Source organism: Rhinoderma darwinii, chromosome 4 (assembly GCF_050947455.1).
Source record: "Rhinoderma darwinii isolate aRhiDar2 chromosome 4, aRhiDar2.hap1, whole genome shotgun sequence".
Taxonomy (NCBI): Eukaryota; Metazoa; Chordata; class Amphibia; order Anura; family Rhinodermatidae; genus Rhinoderma; species Rhinoderma darwinii.
The window spans coordinates 317,163,045-317,181,663 of record NC_134690.1 but is presented as its reverse complement, the minus strand read 5'-3'; positions in this window follow the sequence as shown (position 1 = coordinate 317,181,663).

Here is an 18,619-nt window from a genome sequence, read left to right as displayed (position 1 = left end):
ATGGACCCGTTTTATTAATGCCTAATCCCTAGTTTAATTTGTAATCTGTAGTGAACAGCTAAGTGACTATTTGTTCATAAAACTTCAGATTAAAAATCTCATCCACACACTGCATAAAAATTCAAAGCAGAACTTGACCTGCAGTGCCTATTTTTTGGACTGCAGCATGTCAATTCCTGCTGCGGAAAGTGGACTGAATTTGAGCGTTGTTTCAGCAGCAGAAAATCTGCTACTTACAACAGAATTGCTGAACAAATTCCGTTACGTGTGGACAAGCCCTTCATTCAAACTAATAGGAAAAAAAACTACAACACAGATATTGCAACAGAAATGAAATTTTAAAGTATACAAGGCCTTTAAATTAAAGCCAAAATAACAATGTACATTTTTAACACAGTCAGAAGAGGAAAGTTGCTAGCAGGCAGATTGATGAAAGAGGTTGGATGGGACCCATGAGGAGAACCATCAGTCCTGGACAGGCTGCTCTTCACTGAGACATGCAAATTGCCGGGGCACGGCACCTTCGGGACCCATGAAGTAGTCCGCAAAGGCATCTCTCACCTGCACAGCACGGTTGGATGCATGGCCAAAAAAACAATTGCCAGGTAGGTCACTAAAAGCTGCCTGTTTATCTACGCAAATGTCCGAACTGTCATAGTCCCGAGCATAGTTGTGGAGCAAACAGGCAGCTTTAATGACCATGTCAACTGTGCCTGGATCCAACTGCATTGCACAGGTGAAGACCCTCCACTTACTACTCATGATCCCGAAGGTGCACTCCATGAAGCGTCGTGCCCGGCTCAGCCTCATGTTGAAGACTCTCTTCCAGGCATCCAGTCCCCTCCGTGGGTATGGCCACAGTAGGTTGGTCATCAGCGGAAAAGCCTCATCCCCTACCATGACGAAAGGGAATGGTTGCATAGTACCCGGAAGAGGTCTTGGATAGGGCAGAGTCACCTGATCTACCAGCACTCGCTGTCCAAATGTCGATGTCAGTAGCACCTGAGAGTCCCCAGTACTGCCATAGGCGCCGACTTTTAAAGCAACAAACTTATACGAGGCATCAGCCACCGTCATCCGGACCACAGAAAGGTACTTCTTGTAATTGAGGTAATGTGATCCTGAGTGTGGTGGCTGCTGCACACGTATGTGCTACCCGTCGACGGTGCCTATGCAGTTTGGGAAATTGGCCACAGACTGAAAGCCTGCTGCTGCCTGCAACCAAGTCTCCTGGGTTGGACTGGGCATCGAAATTGGCTGTAAGTGCGGCCAGATCACGTGGCATGTACTCCTCACAATTCCAGAGATGGTAGATTTACCAACCTGGAATTGGAGGTGCAGAGATGCGTAACTCTCCCCAGTTGCCAAAAGTCTGAAAGAGAGAGAGAAAGAGAATAAAATTAGTACAAGGAGCAATCACGTATATACATGCCTATCTTGACCATATCCACTAATATCATAGAAATTTAGTAGATGGTCAAGAAGACTGTAGGATTCCATCCAGCCTATCAAATGCGCTGATAGACAATCGACAGAAATCCAAAAACTTCTCAGGATAGCTGTAAAGAAAAATCAAGGACGCAGATACTATTCAATGTAGCGTGGCCACCATTGTAAAAGCCATATCAGCTGCTAGCGGCGTCTCCGGGCATGTGGGGGCCTGTGCTGGTGCTGGTGTGCCTCGTAGCAGCTGATATGGTTGCTACAGTGCTAGTTACACCCCTACTAATGGCCTGAATGCCGTGGATGCTATAAATCATGGACAGGATCACAGTTCTCTCTGTTCACATTTTTGTACAGTTGCAACTAGAAAAAATACAACAACTCACCATCGCAGTTCTGCATACAGCTGTCCAATGTGTCCCCTCTGTGGCCGCAATTCATTAATGGGGTGTACCCAATAACGATGGTGGCATTCTCTCCATTGTTCTTCCTGGCTAATGGAGGGTATCAAAAGTGTTGGTCAAAACTTACCTGACGCAACCTGTGCCGACGCAGAATGTTGATCACCACCTTCATGAGGAGGCGCATCTCACGCCTCCTCATCTTTATTCTTGGCTGTGGTAAGGCTCCACTTCTGCCCTGTTCTGGATTTTGGTCAATTTTTTTTTAATACTAGGAGATTCTCTATCCTCTAGCACTACTGTGCATAAAATGGCGCCTAGGAGGAGGAGTTTTCATAGCCCTCTTGGGAAGTACAACCTCCAGAGGGATGTCTTGGAAAAAAATGCGTCTAAAACCGAGTAAAAAAACGCGTAAAAAAACGTGTCTATTCAAAACAAAACGCTTACAAAAAAGGGAGCTGATTTTACAGGCGTAATTTCCGCCTGCAAAAACCTGTGTGATCATACCCTTATGGCGCCGATTTTGACACGGTTTCCATGTGAAAATCGGCGCCCAAAAACTTGTGAACTAAACCTAAAACTGAAATCAATTTCTTCCCACTACCTGTTACACTTTGGGTTCCTCTATGGTAGAATTCTACCCTGGCCACAGAAATGTATTTTGCACTAGGTTTTATATACAACATAACCAGTATTGTATTAAAGTTTATTGCACAAATTGGTATTGTGTTAACATAGCAACACCCAGTAATATGTCGAAACGGCATATTGTGAGGTCAATCGACAACTGTCAGCTGTTAAAAGGCTTTTTCCCACCATAGAAACTGATAGCATATAATTAGGATCTGATCAATGAGGATCCAACAGCCAAAAATCCCCCATCACCGATCCTCAAAACTTCACACTTTATCCCTGCACAGCATCGCTCCCATCCATCTGCTGTGCGAGAAATGCAGCGTAGCACCATTCACTGGAGTTGTGTTGCAGTTCTCTGCATAAGTGGGTGGATTGGAGTGCCACTGTACAGGAAACAAGCCAAAGAGACCTCGATCCTTTGTTTGGACCCCAACTGATTATAATGTTATTACATATCCAAGCAATATGCCATAACATTACAGGATGGGAATACTCACTTAAACTGGAATTTCCTATGCATGGTGGTTTCGTAATTACGAATAATCTGCGGACCCATTCATTGCTATAGGCCATGGACACCTTTCCATATACTTACGGATGTGTGTCCGGGCCGTAAAAATTATCACAAAATATAGAACATGTCCTATTCCTGTCCCTAATTGCGGCACAGACTCACCCAGAGAAGTCTTTGGGCTCGTGCAAAATTGCGGATGGCTACAGATGTGCACCCGTAGCCGTCCGTAATTGCAGAAGCGTTGCTATGGCAGGGGATTCCTTAAAAAAATGGCGCCTGAGCAATCATGTGACCCTTTTCAAGGGGTTGGAATATGTTGGTGACATCAATTATAGCCTCTCTTTTTTGCGGATCCGTAAACAGATTCACTACGGACCATATTTGTGGACAGCGTGCCAGATATGCGGATGACTACGGACAGTAAAAAACACTACAGTAGTCTGCATGAGGCCTAAGATGATGGCTGTTTAGTAAAATATTAATGTGTATAAATCTTACTAGAACTTTCATCCTCAAGAGAACTGAGTGGTCTTCCATGTTCACTGCTTGCCCCTTTTTCACCAGAGCTGTTCTGCATGACTCTATTAATCTCCTGGTTTCCAGAGAAACTCTGATTGATTTGTGAGTATTATATCATCTGTTACATATTACCTTACAGTAATTAAATTAATGCACCACTCAGAGTTATTGCTTTTTTTATGCTTTATGTGCTTTTTTCCCGGTGTGTTTACAGTGTCATGGCCAATTAAAATAAAACCTTGGAGTGGTTAATGAGTTGATTCTTGGTAAGAGCCAGTTACATAACACCAACAGCACCCTTGCTGAAATGCAATTATGTAAATTTCATTCCAGCATTATTTTCTTCCTTATTATACTTTAAATGACATCATAAAAATAAAATAAACTATGAACGTTATATTCCTTTGATGTTTTTGCATTAAACTATTTTCAGAAAACCATCATCTGTGAGATAATCACTGAATACTTTTGTGCACTAGCTTTTCGGTTGCTTACTGGATAGTAAAAATGTTAACGTCCGGATATTTTTAACCCCTTAAAGGAACAGTGTCATCACAATTTTTTTTTTAATATGTTAAAGATGTTAGTGCTTTATTAAAAACGTTTATATTTATTTGTGTGTTTGTGTTTCACTTTTTCTTATTTTTACACTTTTTCTTCCCTATGGGGGCTGCCATTTTTTGTTCCATTTCTGTATGTGTCGATTAACGACACATACAGACATGGAATACGGCAGCCACAGTCCCATAGGGACTGCGAACGGGTCCCGTCCCATCCACTTCTGTGTACGCCGTCTGTGTGGGAACTGCGCATGCGCCGCTCCCACACAGTCCAATTTGAAATTGGCGCCGTCTGGCGCCATTTTCCTGTGGACCGGAAGTCGCGGCCGGACAGTAAGATTACTACTTCCGGTCGCGGCTTCCGGACTTGTGCACTTGGACCAGCGGCAGCAGACGGAGCGGACGGGCCGGAGGGAGCCGCGGCGGCAGGAGCAGGTAAGAGATTTCAATGTATGTTCGTGTTTGTGTACGTTTACTACTGTATGTAAACCTACTACACTGTGTGTTAGCTCAAAAAATGGCGACACACAGTGTAGGAGGTTAGACCGTTCAAACCCCTCGTTTATCCCGGCACTAGCCAGGATAAAGGAGGGGGGGATGCTGAGAGCTCACTAGAGCGAGGGCTTTTTACCCAATTTTGCAATGCTGCAATTTTGGGAATAGCTCCATCTAGTGACCAGCAATGGGAAATATTATAAATTAGAATAAATTTGAAAAAAATAAAAAAAATAAAAAAAATTTGAACAATGTTTAATCACCTACACACTAAATGTTTAATTAAAAAAAAAAAACATGTTTTTCTGGCAACACATTCCTTTTAAGGACCGAGCCTTGTTTTGGCCTTAAGGCTCAGAGCCCATTTTTCAAATCGGACATATTTCACTTTATGTGGTAATAACGTCGGAATGCTTAAACCTATCCAAGCGATTCTGAGATTGTTTTCTCATGACACATTGGGCTTTATGTTAGTGGTAAAATTTGGACGATATATTCAGTGTTTATTGGTGAAAAATTGCAAAATTTAGATAAAATTTATAAAAAATAGAATTTTTCAGAATTTAAATGCATCTGCTTATAAAACAGACGGTTATACCACCCAAAATAGTTACTAGTTCACATTTCCCATATGTGTACTTTATATTGGCATGGTTTTTTGAACATTCTTTTATTTTTCCTGGCCGTTACAAGACTTAGAACATAAACAGCAATTTCTCATATTTTTAAGAAAATTTCAAAAGCCTTTTTTTTAATTACCTGTTTAGTTCCAAAGTGGCTTTGAGGGGCCTATGTATTAGAAATCCCCATGAAACACCCCATTTTGAAAACTAGACCCCTCAAAGTATTCAAAACAGCATTTAGAAAGTTTATTTAACCCTTCAGGCATTTCACAGAAATTAAAGCAAAGTAGAGGTGAAATTTGCAAATTTAATTTTTCTTGCTGAATTTCAATTGTATTCAATTTTTTTCTATAACACAGAAGGTTTTACCAGAGAAACACTACTAAATATGTATTGTCCAGATTCTGCAGTTTTTAGAAATGTCCCACATGTGGCTCTAGTGCGCTCATGGACTAAAACACAAGCCCCAGAAGTAAAGAAGCCCCTAGTGCATTTTGAGGCCTCTTTTTTATTAGAATATATTTTAGGCAGCATGCCAGGTTTGAAGAGGTGTTAAGGTGACAAAGCAGTAGAAATCCCACAAAAGTGACCCCATTTCGGAAACAACACCCCTCAAGGAATTAATTTATGGTTGTTGTTACCATTTTGACCCCAAAATTTTTACACAGCACGTATTTGAATTGGCCTGTGAAATTAAAAAAATGAAATTTTTTCCAATAAGATGTCATTTTTGATAAAAATTTCTTATTTTCACAGAGAACAAAATACCCCATTTTGTTGCTCAATTTGTCCTGAGTGCAGCAATACCCCATTTGTGGTGATAAACTGCCGTTTGGGCCCATGGGTGGTCTCAGAAGGGAAGGAGTGCTGTGTGTTCTTTGTAGTGCAGATTTTGCTGGTTTGGTTTTCGGGTGCCATGTCACATTTGCAGGACCCCAGAGGTATCAAAGCAATGGAAACCCACCAGAAGTGACCCCATTTTGGAAACTACACCCCTCAAGGAATTAATTGATGGGTAATGTGACCATTTAGACCCCATGGTTTCTTCACAGAACTTATTTGAATTGGGCTGGGAATTGAAAAAAATTATTTTTTTCCAATAATATGTAGTTTTAGCTCAAAATGTCTTATTTTTACAAGAAATAAAATACTCAATTTTGTTGCCCAATTTTTCCTGAGTGCAGCAATACCCCATTTGTGGTGATAAACTGCCGTTTGGGCCCATGGGAGGCAGGGCCGCCATCAGGGGGGTATTAGGGGTAGTAGTGTAGGGGGCCCGGCCAAACTTAATTGAAAGGGGGGCCCGGCAAATGCCGCGACTTGCCTTTGGTAGAAAAAAACAGGCCCCTGCAATGGGGCCTGTTTTTTTCACCAAAACAATGTCGTGAGCTGCGGGCCCCCCTCTCGTGAAACACCGCCGTGAGCTGCGGGCCCCACTCTTATCACCGCCGCGAAACACCGCCCGCTTGCGCGCGAACGACCGCAAGCGCGCGCGCCCATGCGCGAACGACCAGGCGCGCCACCGAGAGGGAGGCGGTGCGCCCGCAACACAAGATCTAGGGGGAAGGACAGCCACACTGGACAGCGGCGCAGTCTACTTACCTGCTGGCCCGCCTCCGACTCGTACTCCTCGTCCGCCTCCGCCTCCTCGTCCTCGTCCTTCTCGTCCGACTCCGCCTCCTCCTCCTTCTCCAGAGCGTGGCTGCGTAAGGAGAGGGGGAGGAGTCTAGTTGTTGCGCGGCGGCAGTTCTACGATCCCCGCCATTTTCTGGAGCCTGGAGCCTGGAGGTGAAGGACGACATCTGGACCGAAGACAATCGCCTGAAGAGGACTGGAGTGGGAGCAGCTCTTCTGACACGGTGAGTAAAGTGTCTCAAAGTGCTGTTTTTGTATGGCCCTGTTCACACAGAGTATTTTGCAGGCCGAAAAAATCTGCCTCAAAATTCCTTAAAGAATTTTGAGGCAGATTTTGACCTGCCCACACTATCTTGCCGCGTTTTTTGCTGCGTTTTTTGCCCGCTGCAATTGAGGACAGCAGACAAAAAACGCAGCGAAAAATGCATTTTCTGCCTCCCATTGATTTCGATGGGAGGTCAGAGGCGGAACCGCGGCAAGAAAGGACGTGCTGCTTTTTCTTTTTTCCGCGACTGGCTCCCATTGATTTCAGATTAAATCAATGGGAGGCGGCTTTGGAAGTTGTTTGGTGCTGATTCTGACGCAGCGTCCGAGTCAATATCAAGGCCCAAAAACTCTGTGAACTGGGCCTTATTGTTAGGGCTTATTCAGACGAACGTGTAATACATCCGTGCAACGCGCGTGATTTTCACGCGCCTCGCACGGACCTATGTTACTCTAAGGGCCGTGCAGACTGTCAGTGATTTTCACGCAGCGTGTGTCCGTGTGTCCGCTGCGTAAAACTCACGACATGTCCGATATTTGTGCATTGTTCGCGCATCACGCACCCATTAAAGTCAATGGGTGCGTGAAAATCACGCCCAGCACTTCCGCAGCAGTATAAACTATGAATGAAAACAGAAAAGCACCACGTGCTACAAACATACAAACAGAGTGTCATAATGATGGCGGCTGCGCGAAAATCACGCAGCCGCCATCATTATGACACTCTGTTTGTCATCATACGCTGCTGACACACGGAGCTGTTATGACCTTTTGCATGCGCTAAACGCCACATTTTTGCGCACACAAAAAGCACACGCTTGTGTAAATCCGGCCTTAGGGTAGGAACACACTAGGCATGAACACTGCGGATTTTATGCAACACATTTTAATTGTGGAAAATCCGCCGCGTATTACAGTCGCAGCAGAGTGGATGAGATTTGAACAAATCTCATCCACACGCTGCAAAAAAAATGGACCTGCAGTGTGGCTTTTTAAGCTGCAGCATGTCAATGTATTCTGTGGAATCGCTGCTCCTCTGTTGCGGAAATGCTGCGGTTCTGTCGCAAAAATCACACATGAGAAACAAAAAAGGAACTTTTTTACATTTATAAAAAAGTCTAGACTTGCCCCGGCCGTAGTCATGGTGACGCGATCCTCTATTCTTAGCGCAGCTCGGCCTCCTGTCATGACGTTTCATCCCATGTGACTGCTGCAGCGGTCACATGGTCTACAGCGTCATCCCAGGAGGCGGGGCTACGTTCAGAAGAGAGAGATACGTCATCTAAACAGATTTTCGCGCAGCCGCCATCATTATGACACTCTGTTTGTATGTTTGTAGCACGTGGTGCTTTTCTGTTTTCATTCATAGTTTATACGGCTGCGGAAGTGCTGGGCGAACAATGCACAAATATCGGACATGTCGTGAGTTTTACGCAGCGGACACACGGACACACGCTGCGTGAAAATCACTGACGGTCTGCACGGCCCCATAGAGTAACATAGGTCCGTGCGAGGCGCGTGAAAATCACGCGCGTTGCACGGATGTATTACACGTTCGTCTGAATAAGCCCTAACAATAAGGCCCAGTTCACAGAGTTTTTGGGCCTTGATATTGACTCGGACACTGCGTCAGAATCAGCACCAAAAAACTTCAAAAACCGCCTCCCATTGATTTAACCTGAAATCAATGGGAGCCAGTCGCGGAAAAAAGAAAAAGCAGCACATCCTTTCTTGCCGCGGTTCTGCCTCTGACCTGCCATCGAAATCAATGGGAGGCAGAAAATGCATTTTTCCCTGCGTTTTTTGTCTGCTGTCCTCAATCGCCGCGGGCAAAAAACGCGGCAAGATAGTGTGGGCAGGTCAAAATCTGCCTCAAAATTCGGTGCGCGGTTGCAGGCGGTCGCGGGTGCGCATGCGCGGGAGTTTGCGGGTGCGCGCGATCGGTCGCACGGGCGGCAGTGTTTGACGGCCCCCATGACGACCCCCATGCTACCCAGGGCCGCCATCAGGGGGGGTATTATGGGTACTGATGTGAGAGTCCCGGCCAAACCTAATTGAAAGGGGGGCCCGCAGCTCACGACATTCTTTTGGTGAAAAAAACGGGCCCCATTGCAGGGGCCTGTTTTTTTTCTACCAAAGGCAAGTCGCGGCAGTTGCCGGGCCCCCCTTTCAATTAGGTTTGGCCGGGCCTCTCACATCAGTACCCATAATACCCCCCCTGATGGCGGCCCTGGGTACCATGATATAGTGCTGGACGGAGTACCATTAACAGGCGGTGCCACGGTAGGGGGGCCCAGAAAATTTAGCTGTAGGGGGCCCTGAAATTCCTGATGGGAGGGCTCAGAAGCAAAGGAGCGCTATTTGTTCTTTGGAGTCCAGATTTTGCTGCATTGGTTTTTGGGTGTCATGTCGCATTTGCAGAGCCCCAGAGGTATCAAAGCAATGGAAACCCACCAGAAGTGACCCCATTTTGGAAACTACACCCCTCAAAGAATTCATTTATTGGTGTTGTGACCATTTTGACCCCATAGTTTTTTCACATAACTTATTTGAATTGGGCTGGGAATTCAAACAAAATTAATTTTTTCCAATAATATGTCGTTTTGGCTGAAAATTTCTTATTTTCACAAGAAATAAAATACCCCATTTTGTTGCCCAATTTGTCCTGAGTGCGGCAATGCCCAATTTGTGGTGATAAACTCACGTTTGGGCCCATGGGAGGGCTCAGAAGGAAAGGACCACCATTTAGCCTACGGGGGATTTCCTGGTGCTAAGCCCCTGTATGCAGAAGCCCCTGAGGTACCAGTACAGTTGAAACCCCCAAGAAGTGACCCCGTTTTAAAAACTACACAGCTTAAGGCATTCATCTAGAGGTGTAGTGAGCATTTTTACCGGAGACATACACCCCATAAACTGTAATGTGGGTTCTCACGGGTATGGCAATACCCTCAATGTGGCTGCTATCAGCTGCCTGGGCACACGGCAGGGCTCAGAACGGAAAGATGAGGGGGATAACATGTGCGGAGTGCATCAGGGTAAGTAAAACTGGGTAGATTAAAAATTAAGGCATGTATGATACATTTTAAAACACTCTTTCATACGGAGCCTTCGTTTTTCGGGACACATGTCACATTCATATTGTGTCCTCCCTTATCCCCCTCTTATAGCAGACTTTGTACCTGTTTTGACTTTTTCCTTTCTTGCCAGTTTGGGGAACGTCTCCTGGAAAGTGTTGCCCTGGTACGATGCGTGTGGCCTCTCTTCCAGAAGTACTGGGGCCCCCCCTTCTTGGTCCCTAAAAATTACTTTCTTGATAACCACGTCTTGAAAGTCCAGGAAAGTTCCCGTCTGGTCTGCACATCGACGTAGCACGTACGCATTGTACAATGCCATCGGTATGATGTGCACGGCCAGCTTCTTATACCACACCGCATGGCACTGTAGGGCTTCAGGACTTGATCTGACAAGTCCACCCCTCCCATGTACCTATTGTAGTCCAGGATGCAGTCTGGCTTGGAGGTGTCTGTACTGGTACCTCGTACAGGTACATGGGTACTGGTGTGGGCATGTATTGTTGTCAATACAAGGACATCTCTCTTGTCCTTGTACTTGACACACAATATGTTGCTGCTAGATTGTGCCCTGCTCTCACCCCTTCTGAGTGTTTGCCCAAGCAGAGTCTTAGGGAGGCCTCTCAGATTTCTTCTAGCAGTGCCGCATGCCGCAGTACTTCTGGAAGCGAGGCAGTTGAAGAGTGGGACGCTGGTATAAAAATTATCCAGGTAGAGATGGTAACCCTGGTCCAGCAGTGGGTGCACCAAATCCCACACAATTTTTGCATTAACTCCCAGTAAGGGGGGGGGGGGGCATTCTGGGTGCTGAATACTGCTGTCCTTCCCTTCATATATCCTAAATTTGTAGGTATACCCTGATGCACTCTCGCACAGCTTATACATCTTCACACCATACTTTGCCCTCCTATCCGGCAGGTACTGGCGGAATTTAAGCCTCCCTTTAAAATTGACCAAGGACTCATGAATAGAAATACACGTCTCGGTGGTGTATGCTTGGGAAAACTGGCACTGAAATGGTCTAATAGGGGTCTCCGTTTATACAAACAGTCAAAACTGGGGTCATCTTGGAGTAGGCAATGCTCATTAGGAGAAGCGAAGTATTGCCTCATTTTTATTTTTTTTTAGGTTCCAGTTCAGTTCTGAAGTTGCTTTGAGGGGCCTATATATTAGACACCCCCATCAAACACCCCATTTTAGAAACTAGACCCCTCAAAGTATTCACAACAGCATGTAGAAAGTTTATGAACTCTTTAGGTGTTTCACAGGAATTTAGAGCAAAGTAGAGGTGAAATTTACATATTTATTTTTGTCAGAAAATCCTTTTTATACAATTTTTTTCTATAACACAAAAGGTTTTACCAGAGAATCGCAACTTAATACTTATTGCCCAGATTCTGCAGTTTTGAGAAATATCCCACATGTGGCCCTAGTGATGTAATGGACTGAAGCACCGGCCTCCGAAGCAAAGGAGCACCTACAGCATTTTGAGACCTCTTTTATTATTAAAGTGACCCCATTTTGGAAACTAGACCCCTTGAGGAATTCATTGTAGTTTTCTTGGGGTGCATGCAGCATTTTGATCAGTTTTCATTCTATTTTTAGGTGGCGTGGTGACTAAAAAACAGCAATTCTACTATTGTTTTTTTATTCTATTTTTTTTACAGCGTTCACCGTGCGCCATAAATGACATATTCACTTTATTCTGCGGGGCGATACGATTACGGCGATACCAGATGTTTATAGTTTTTTTTATGTCTTATGGCGTTTGCACAATAAAATATGTTTTGTAAAAAATCATTCACTTTTTGTGTTACATTATTCTAAGAGCCAGAACTTTTTTATTTTTCCATCAATAAAGCTGTGTGAGTACTTGTTTTTTGCATAACGAACTGTAGTTTCGATCAGTACCATTTTTCGGGACATGCGACTTTTTGATCTCTTTTTATTCCATTTTTTGTGAGGTGAAGTGACCGAACAATTGTGATTGTGGTACGGTTTATTATTTTCTTTTACGGCGTTCACCGTGCGGGATAAATAACGAAATAATTTTGTAGTTCAGGCCATTATGGACGCGGCGATACCAATTATGTATCGTTTATTTGTTTATTTATCTATTTTTATTAATAATAAAGGACTGATAGGGGAAAAAGGGGTATTTTTAATTTTATTACTTTTAAAAAATTTATTTTCTTATTTTGACACATCTTTTTTTAACTTTTTTTAACTTTATTACTTTGTCCCACTAGGGGACTTGAGGGCAGGAGGCCCTGATCGCAATTCTAATACACTGCACTACATGCGTAGTGCAGTGTATTAGAACTGTCAGCTACTCACTGACAGCAAGCATAGTGGGTCCTGACGTTGTCAGGACCCACTAGGCTTCCGTCCATGGCATAGCCGGACGCCATTGTTTGGTGTCCGGTTGCCATAGTAACCATTGCAGGCCGCTATCGTGTAGCAGGCCGGTGATGGTAGCTTAACCCCTAAAAAGCCTCGATTTCTATTGAACGCGGCTTTTCAGGGGTTAATCAGGGGGGACACAGCGATCGGTCCACCGCTGTAGGAGCTGTGGGAACTGCTGTACGAGACAGCAGCTGTCACAGCTCCTGTATGTGTCGGGAGGACGGCCGAAACGGCCGTTACTCCCGAGACGTACTATTAGGTTATGGAGCGCGAACGATACAGCTACCATGACCTAATAGTACGTCCAGGAGCGGGAAGGGGTTAATTTCAATTGGAGGTCAGATGTGGAAACCACTTGAAGACCATCAGCCCCCCACTCACAGTAAAATAACCATCAGCCCCCCACTCACAGTAAAATGACCATCAGCCCCACTCACAGTAAAATGACCATCAGCCCCTCCACTCACAGTAAAATGACCATCAGCCCCCCACTCACAGTAAAATGACCATCAGCCCCCCCACTCACAATAAAATGACCATCAGCTCCTGACTCACAGTAAAATGACCATCAGCCCGCCACTCACAGATGCCCCCTGTAGATAGTGCCATACTGCCCCCTTGCAGGTAGTGCCACACAGCCCCCTGTAGATGGTGTCACACAGCCCCCTTGTAGGTAGTGCCACACAGCCCCCTGTAGGGTGTGCCACACAGCCCCTTTTAGGTAGTGCCACACAGCCCCCTTGTACATAGCACCCCCCGCCTTCCTTTAGATAGTGCCACTGTAGCTCCCTGACGGAGCGGAATCCCCCGGATTTCATTGCGTAAAATCCGCAGTATAATACAGTAGCAGCAAATTGGATGAGATAAAACAAATCTCATGTCCACACAGAAACTGTACATAAATTGACTTGCGTTTTTTTTAATCTGCAGCATGTCAATTAATGCTGCAGAATCGCTGCTCCTGTATTGTAAGATTTCCCCATTAAATTAAATGGGAGGTAAAACCCGCAACAAAGTCATGTGTTGCAGCAGAATTCTGCCGCAAAAAAATTCGTCCCATGGGACTGCAGCAGCCAATCAAAGGCTGCTGCGGTCACATGTGCTACATTGTCATCGCAGTAGGCCGGGCTATGTTCAGAAGAGAGGGACGCGTCGCCATGACTACGGCTGGGAGTATTAGCTTTTTTAAAATGTATTTCTGCAGTCTTTCCGCAGCGGAAAAACTGGTGTGCTGATGTGCTGGCTTAGTTTGGAATGAACCTGTGGTAATATATCACAATTCCTAAAAAGGCTCTTACTGCTGTGGACATGCCAACAACCTGGTGTGATATAATTAACCCAGAGTGTCCAGACTGAAGATTAAACTTTTCTTTCTCCACAAGCCCCAGAATAGTGGGAAGTTTCTTCCCAGGATCACAGGATGCATCAGGGATTTGACTATGCCCATTACATGACAGGTGATATTAATCAGGTTGTCTGTGGTAGCAAGTCATGCTATACCACTAAGCCAAATGAGGACCCTAACACTGCTGTGGACATGACAACAACCTGGTGTGATATAATTAACCCAGAATATCCTGACTGGTTGTCTTCTACACCTACGCATGATCAAATAACTGTTTCTGTAGGGGTGACCCCAAAGTCCTATGGCCTTTATCAGGGAGGGGAGGATAATGTGGCAGTGCAGATGCTGGAGTGGAATATTTGTGCCACTAAAGTGACGTATTTCAGGCAACCAGGGTGTGTAAAGCACAGAAAGTAGAATTTCTCTGAGATTCAGGTTGAGTACAATACCTGGAATAAGGGACTGACTTGCTGGAGTAGGGGGAGAGATGGTGGGCTCCCGCTCCATCCAGACAGTCCATGCTTTGGGCTGTCTGAGGAGCACAATTAGCTGCCAGTTGTGAGGACTCCTTTAAGAAAGCTGTGAGCTCCTTACACAATGCTCCCAGCCTGGGGAAGACAGGCATTTCCAACCTGTGGGTGGCTAGAGTTCTCGTAAGAACAAGTTTTTGTTTTAAGGTGCTGGCAGTTGCCTGTCAACCTGATATCTAGGGATGCTAGCTAGAGCAGTCATAGTCCTAGTGAGGTCACAGTAAAATGCAAGGGAACCCAGTACTCCAATCACAGGTAAAAGATAAAAAGTCCTTATTCAGAAAGCTTTAAAAGCATAAAATGCAGGCTCTTATGTGATTCAAGCCTGTGTGACTCTAGCATGAAGTTATAATTATAAGGCCTGATGAATAAACAAAGACTTTTTTTTATCTTACCTGCAATTGTAGTTCTGAACTACATTACATTTTCTTAGTAGTCAAAGTAGTAACATTATAAGCTCCCTCTATATGATGTGACACATCATGTCACAAAAAGGTGCCAACAGTCAGCAAAAAATTGTCTAAATCAGCCTTTTTGGTCAACCAAATTAACTAGCAAATGGTCGCTTAAGTCTGGACTGAAAAAAATGCAGAGAAGAAAACGTAAAAAGAATGAAGGTGTAGAGATGAGTAGAAAGAAGTTACATTTTCTGATCGGTTATTAAAAAAAAAAAAAGGAAGAAAAAAACATTCAAGACCAAAGAGGTGGTGAGAACTGTTTTTCCAGATATTTGGATGGTTTTTCTGTGATCAGTCTGTTTACAGCTTTCGCTGCATGTACATGAAGACATCGTGTTTTTTACTAGTTTGCCTTTATGATTTGAACTGTTGTCCTTCACTGGTTACTATGACAACTTATTTTGAGATAATGTGCTGTTTTTGAAGTGTATCTACTTTTTTGTCAGTATTTCTCAATTTTTTAGCATGGAAAACAAATTCACATTCTTCTACACCAGAAGTCAGAAACCTGTGGCATCCATGCCACAGCCGGCACATGGGGCATGCTTTTCTGGCACACTTCCCTCTCCTGGTGTCCAGCACTGTTGTTTGCTTGGTGGCGCTGAATACCGGGAGAAGAGCGGAGTTTCATTATGCTCTTGATAGTGTGAATCACCAGGAGAGAGAGTAGGGATTCATTGTGTTTGTCACTGCTGAACTCTTGGCAAGCACACATTGCAGCACTGCTCTCTCTGTGTCTTGGTGTTCAGCATTGCCAAGCGCATAATGAAGCACAGATCTCTCCCGGTTATCAGCACCACAAGGACTGAGTTCAGTAACCGTTCTATTAAAGAAAAAGTTATCAAAAGCTGTCTCTCCTATGTGCTCCCCCCCTCCGAAGCTGGTGTTTAGTAGCTGTGGGCTTTCCTATGTGCCCCCAGTCAGGGACAAATGTGACACTGAAATGTAAAATTTATTAACTGATTTATGTCATGTGGTCTTATATGACTTTCATTTTTGCGTGGCACACTGAGTATTTCATCATTGATTTTTGTTTTTGTTTATCGGCACGCAATACAAAAAAGGTTGTCTACTCATTGTTCTACACAGTTACAAGGGTCGTCTGGGTGTATAATATCTATGAAATATGTAGAATAGCACATTATAATATAAATATAGTACAATTGTGTATCTTAGGTAATGGAATGCTCACTAGTTCTTTCCTATTCACTGTTCTCTGAATGTGAGTGGAACTCCTGTAGCGTGATTGAGAGTGCTGCACAATCCAATACTATATTCAACGTAGCAAATAATTAATGCCTAGCAGCAGAAAGTTAGGAGACTCATAAAACATTGCCCCTCTGCCTATGGACAGGCATGGGCATCTCTATTACCAAATATCCAACATAAACAATTCCCTGGAACAAAGAAACAATTGTGCAGATTTGGAACTGTGCAGATGTAGCAATCTTTAACTTGACTCTTAAATCTGCAGCAAGATATCAAAGTCAAGTTAAACTTTACTATATCTGTATATCAATAAATTGTCTTTATCTCAAGGACTGCCATCCATTAAACTTTAGTTAGTATAGCTGAATATTGCCTTTATCATGACAAAATGCCACCTCCACTAGGGGGCACAAACCTGACTATAAGTTGAAAAGTGTGGCACCACCAATGATAGTAGTAGATACTGTAGAAGAGACAGACAGACTAGTAAACATCTACACACACCAAAAACATGACAGCAAACCACACTCTGAAAAAGAAAATCAGCAAGTGAATTTTTTTTTTTATCCTTATGTTGTTGGAAACTGGGTGACAAATCTGTGCTCTGGAGATGACAGCAGGTGACAAATGACACAATGGCACATGTAGCACTTGTCTGTGGATAGCAAAAAGAGAAACATTAACATTTATGCCTTCTGTTTCTTGAATTTTACTTCATAGATACCGTATATATCGGCGTACAAGACGACTTTTTACACCCTTAAAAAAATGTCAAAAGTGTGGGGTCGTCTTATATGCCGGATATTGTCTACATTAGTGATGCACGTTGCAGCCGCACAGCTCAGTATAGTGACACATGAATGTATGGGAGCGCGGCTGCGGCTGTGTAATTCAGCCACAGCCCCGCTCCTGAGTCATGATAAGTTCGCGGGGTCAGGATGATGCAATGCGGCCAGCGCTGCACTAATGAGCGGCGGCACTGGAGACAGAACATGGCGGGCGCGCTACAAAACACCCCCATGTTCTGTCTTCAGTGCCTGAACTGCCGCTCATTAGTGCAGCGCCGGCCGCATCACCTCATGCTGACCGCGCGCGCACTTCCTGTCAGGAGCGGGGCAATGGCTGTATTACACAGCCGCAGCCCCGCGCTATAACGGCGGAGATCAGAGAAACCTCTCATCTCCGCCGTTATTCCCCTGAATGCTGCGATCACAGCTGACTGCAGCATTCAGGGGAAAGTGAGAAGGGGGGATGCCCCTGGATCGCGTCACAGGGAATTCCTGTGACGCGATCGAGGGCCATACCATATATGGGCAGACAGCCCAGGGTCTATTGACGGACCCCAGGGCTGTCTTACCATATTTCATGTTGTTAGGACATACCCAAGTATGTCCTAACAACTGCCTGTGTATTATCCATCCACAGGTTAATGTACTGGCACATATCTGATATATGTCAGTACATTAAAGTTTAAAAATAAAGTAAAAACAAAGTATTGTTAAATTTTTTAAAAAATACACCTTCACCTTTTTTACAATAAACATTAAAATAAAAAAATGAAATAAACACGGCTTTCATTCACTTATTAATGTGAGGCATGAGGTGCGATGAATTTACCCTCCATGTTCCTCACATTAATAGTAATTAACCCCATCATGTACCTCGCACATTAACCCAATATGACTGAGAAACATGATGGGATTAATTACTATTAATGTGAGGCGCGTTCAAAATTCATCACACGTTGCGCCTCACATCAGAAAACTGAAGAATTTTTTTTTTATTACTGTTGGCAAAAGTATCGAAATTGGTATCGAAATCGCAATACTAAACGAAGTATCGGTATCAAAGTCCAAATTCTGGTATCGTGACATCCCTAGTCTACATATCGTCTACACACAGGTTGTGTGTTACCTTGTGAGCCTGCAGTCCGGTACACAGGCTCCCGGGATGCACGGAATCCGCCACGGATCTGAGGGAAGCCGGTATTAGCCGCCAGGGAACATCTCTGTAAGATGCTCTGGCCCGCCCTTTCCTCTCATTCCCTGCCTCTCAGATCTCGCGCGATGAAGCAGCCTATCTGCGCATGCGCGAGTTCAAAGAGACAGAGAGTCCTGGGTCCTGCCGCCGATGGCCATAGTGAAGCGCTCCTGCACGAAATGGTGAGTATATCTTAAATTCTATATTTTAAGGGTAAAAGTTGGGGGTCGTCTTATACGCCCAGTCGTCTTATACGCCGACATATACGGTATGTAACTTTATCATGTATATCGGTGATATGTACAGTATCTGTGAGCAGGAAAAGGTGAAATGGTTAGTACTACCTAGCTGCGTTGTCTATGACAAATATTATTTTTGTTTGCTCAGGAACTGTATTGAGATCTTTGACAACATTACAGTATGAGGATATAAAATCTACTGTAGTTTAAGAGCCAACCAAGTATGGCTATAAAACAAATTCTGTCTAAATAAAAAAAAATCCTGCATTTCTAATTTGACAAACCAGTTAA